The following is a 4,591-nucleotide window of genomic DNA, read 5'->3' on the forward strand; positions in this document are numbered from 1 at the left end:
CTCTTTCTAAGGGCATTGTGGTTCTATATGCAGCGCATGGACTGCAGTGATTCAAGAAGGCAGCTCACCATCACCTTCTCAAAGGCAACTGGGGTCAGGCAATAAATGCTGGTCCAGCCAGCCTTGCCCACATCCTACAAGTGAATTGAAAAAAAGACAGACATCCCACTAGATTGAAAAATATGGCCCTGTTTTCATTTGTATCTCTTAATGTAAACACATCTCAGCATTGCTTAAATGATCCTTTGCAATCCGTGCCTTCCTTTGCAAAAACGTAAATGGAGTCATTAAAGTATGGTGGCGCTCTGGTACATGTCATATTCTGGTAGTTTCCTGAATTAATCACAACAATTGCGCCACCCCATAATATGCGGACACTAACGCCTCTTGACTGCCCCTGCATCTTGATTGTTGCCCGGGGTGGGGGAAAGGATGAAGCCAGATATTTTCCAGTGCTTCTTCCACCCCCACCCCCGCTCCACTTTCCAAATCCCCCATTAGTCCTGATTCTTTCACCATGAAATGATGTGGCTGTAAGGTATCCTCAGGCATCTTGAGTGTAGGATAAGCCTAATGTATCAGCCAATGCTTGTCAGTGATGTGTACACACTTGTGACATAAATATGTGTATTTTTAACAAAATGTCAGAGTGCAGGGGAGAATGTCATTTTGTAAACTGAGATTAAAAACGGCACAGGAACTCTTTGGGTGGCTTGCCCTTAAACCTTTGGCACCTGGGTTAAAATCCATTCCAGAACAGGAGGGTGGCTGCTGTGTTTCTGATGTGTATAGCACGTGCATGTTGTTAAATGAGTATGAGCTGGCCCCCTGATGGGAGTAAGCACATTATAACAATCACACTTCTCATGTGTCCCTTTGTTATTCACTGACAGAATGTTCTAGAGGGCCTGGAAATAATAGCAGTTAGTTATTAGCACACCAATTTCAGTGTTTACTGGGACATAACAGTTAAGATCTCTGTGGCGCAATCGGTTAGTGCGTTCGGCTGTTAACCGAAAGGTTGGTGGTTCGAGCCCACCCAGGGACGTTTGCCATAACAGTTAAGAATTCAGTTCCCATTTGACAGAAGACAAATAGATGAGACTACCCATAATTTAACTCTTGGTACAAAATCAATAGTTTTCACAGAGATGATAAATATGGCCTGGGGAAATGTCACAGGACTGTAATAGGGATGCTTTAGGCCTCAAGTATAGGATCCCCATAACTGTAACTTCATTCCCAATTCCAAACCTGGACATGGTTGACAACGAAGAAGTTGACAAATCTAGAGAATTGTTAAATACCCAGTACAGACACCTTGCAAGCCAAGCTTCCCATATATATGGCATTAAAAATATGTATCAACATGATGTCTTTTACAGAAAGTAAAGTAGACAGCTAGGTTCAGGCTGTCTGTTTTGATGATGTTTCGAGAGACAGCATTCGACTGATCAGTCCATTACTTGGGCGGGTTGCCTAGAAGTGCCCAAACTATAAACTGGTTGAAGAAAGTCTGCAGCAGAAATCTGTTTTTCGACTGGGCTCCCTGACTCGTGATCAGGATGCAGTGACTTTGTAAACAGGGCTGTAAATGAATTCTTGCAGCCACAGACAAGTTATATTTTTCCACAGAGTGTAGCTTATCCAGCAAACCATTTAGTAAACACACACCCTAACAGAGCTGTACTGTCCCTTTCGACCCTTGAGAAATCCATGGAGCCCCTGAAATGCAATGTAATGGACAGCCTGAAATGTTTCTGCAGATCTCTGAAAATTGATCACCACTTACCTAACTAAAAATTTAACTGTTGTTACAGTAGTTTTTAATTGTACGGCAGTAGTGTTTGGCTCTTCATAGAAGCCTGGATTGGTTGATTGATTCATTGTGTGAATGTGTGTGTGTCTGTATCTGTGTGTGTGTGTGTATGTGCCAGTATCTGTGAGTATGTGTGTCTGCATCTGTGTGCATGCCTGTATTTGTATGCATGCCTGTATCTGTGTGTAGCTGTGTTTTTTCAGATGAAGAGTCCAGGCCTGAAATGTCAGCTTTGGTGCTCCTAAGATGCTGCTGGGCCTGCTGTGTTCATTCAGCTCCACACTTTGTTATCTTGGATTCTCCAGCATCCGCAGTTCCCATTATCTCTGTGTATGTAATGTGTGTGTGTGTGTGTGTGTGTGTGTGTGTCTGTATCTGGGTTTGAGCCTATATCTGTGTGTGCATGTGCCCCTATCTGAGTGTGCCTGTATTTGTGTGTTCGTATGTGTAAGTAAGTTTCCCACTGTTTTTCCCAGCAGCTTTTTCAGGGGCACACTGTAATGTTGATGACACTGGAATGCCTTTCTGAGACTGGGAGAGACTCATTCAGATCTGTAAAGATCCCATAAATTCTAGATCTCAGATTGTATACTGCAAACTGTTTAAGCATCGCTCCAACTCAGGAGTATTGCCACTGCTTTGAGTCTTTTTTTGGGAGGTTTGGGGTGCATGGATTTCTGGAAATATTTGCAATCTAAATTGGAGACATCATTTACTTTGAAAGTAGACGGGGTCCTGGATTAGGGACATGTCTTACAAATACATGTACTGATGAACATGATCCCATACAAGTGTGTCATTTTAATATCTGACAGACAAATGTTTCCCATATTTATGAGCAGCTATTTTACATTGCTCTGCATTGTGCCAGGACTTGTGTACAAATCGACTTGCAAACGAGTCCAGAAGCAGTTTGCAACCAGAGCCCGCGTGGAGTAGGAAGGTGGAAGTTATGAAAACTGCTCAATGGTCATTTTTATTGTTTCAGCAGAACTGCAACAGGAGAACTGCATTTACATAGCATTATACACATGGCAATATCCCAAAGCACTTCAAAGCCAGTGAAGGGCTTTTTGAAACATAACCCCCCACTGATTTCGGGTGGCATGGTAGCTCAGTGGTTAGCAGCCACAGCACTAGGGACCTGGATTTGATCCCAGCCTTGGGTGAATATTGCACATTCTCCTCATATTTACATGGGTTTCCTCTGGGTGTTCTGGTTTACTGTCACTGTCCAAAGATGTGCAGCTTAGGTCGACTGGCCATGCTAAATTGCCCAAAGACGTGCAGGCTAGGTGGTTTAGCCATGGGAAATGCAGGGATGGGGTGGGTCTGGGTGATGCTGTTCAGTGGGTCTGTGTTGTCTTGATTGGCCGAATGACTGACTTCCACTCTGTCGGGTTTTTACGGTTTGCACATAACAACCTCTGAAGGGGGAGAAAAGACAAAGAAGTAATGGCCAGATAATCTATTTTTGTGGTGTTGGGTGAGATAAACATCAGCAGGCCAGGATGTCTGGGAGAGGGTCCTTTGAATAATGTCATTGGATTTTCTTACATCGTTCAGGGTTACAGGAGAGCCTGGCTAGTTACTTTCATTAAAAGATGGCCCCTCCAACAGTGCAGCACTACATCAGTATCAGCTGAGATTACACTGTCAATCTGAAGTGGGATTTGAGTCAACAATCTTTAATTTCAGAGACAGGAATGCTACTTTATCCTCAGCTCTGACATAAATCGGCAACCCCTTAATTTTGAACAGTGACCCCTTATTCTAGGTTCTTCCACAAGAAGAAACATCCTCTCCACATCAATCATGTCAAGCCCCCTCAGGGTCTTGCATGTTTCTATCAAGTTAAAGAGTCATACAGCATCGAAACAGGCCCTTCAGCCCACCATGGCTGACCAGCTTTGACCAGCTAACTCCAAATGACCCTTCTGAGGAAGGGCCACTGGACCCGAAACGTTAACTCTGATTTCTCCCTACAGCTGCTGCCAGACACGCTGAGCTTTTCCAACAATTTCCGTTTTAGTTTCTGATTTCCAGCATCTGCAGTTCTTTTGGTTCTTCTTTAAGGGGAGGTGTTAGTTAAATGATAATGTTGTTCGGAGCTAATATTAGGGGTTAGTTAGCTCAGTTGGCTGGATGGCTAGTTTGCCAATGCAGAGTGATGCCAACAGCTCAGGTTCAATCCCCACCTTGGCTGAGGTCACATTGAAAGTCTGACCTTCTCAACCTTGCTCCTCAGCTGAGGTGGGGTGACCCTCAGGGTAAACCAGCACCAGTCATCTTTCTCTAATGAGAAACCAGCCTTCAGCTGCTCTGGGGTCTGGTGACTTTACCTAATCCAGACGCCCAGATTCATGCCCAAGGAGTATAGGCTCAAATCATACAATGGTATTTGGTGAAATTTAAATTTGCTCAATGAATAAATTTCATCAGTAAAAATCTGGAATTGAAGTTGTGATGCTATATTGATTGTCATGAAAGCCCTGATTCATGAATGCACTTTAGGGAAGGAATTCTGCCCTTGTTCTCGAGTCTAGTCTGTCTTTATGTGACTCCATACATGCCACAGTGTAGTTGACTCATAACTTGCCTCTGAAATAGTCCACAGCAGGCTACGCAGCATCAGTGAAGCAGGGAAGTTGACGTTTCAAGTCAGGACCCTTCCTCAGAAATGGACATTTATGAGGAAGGGTCCCAATTTGAAGCATCAACTTTCCTGCTCCTCTGACGCTGCCTGGCCTGCTGTGTCCCTCCAGCTTCATA

The 4,591-nt window shown here is 44.0% G+C and overlaps 1 non-coding gene across 1 annotated transcript; it reads left to right on the forward strand.

The window, feature by feature from the left end:
• The first annotated feature begins 974 nt into the window (after window positions 1-974).
• Window positions 975-1,048, forward strand: trnan-guu (transfer RNA asparagine (anticodon GUU)). The gene has a single exon. It is a non-coding gene; the product is annotated as a tRNA-Asn (tRNA).
• The last annotated feature ends 3,543 nt before the right edge of the window (window positions 1,049-4,591 follow it).

Source organism: Stegostoma tigrinum, chromosome 41 (assembly GCF_030684315.1).
Source record: "Stegostoma tigrinum isolate sSteTig4 chromosome 41, sSteTig4.hap1, whole genome shotgun sequence".
Lineage (NCBI taxonomy): Eukaryota > Metazoa > Chordata > Chondrichthyes > Orectolobiformes > Stegostomatidae > Stegostoma > Stegostoma tigrinum.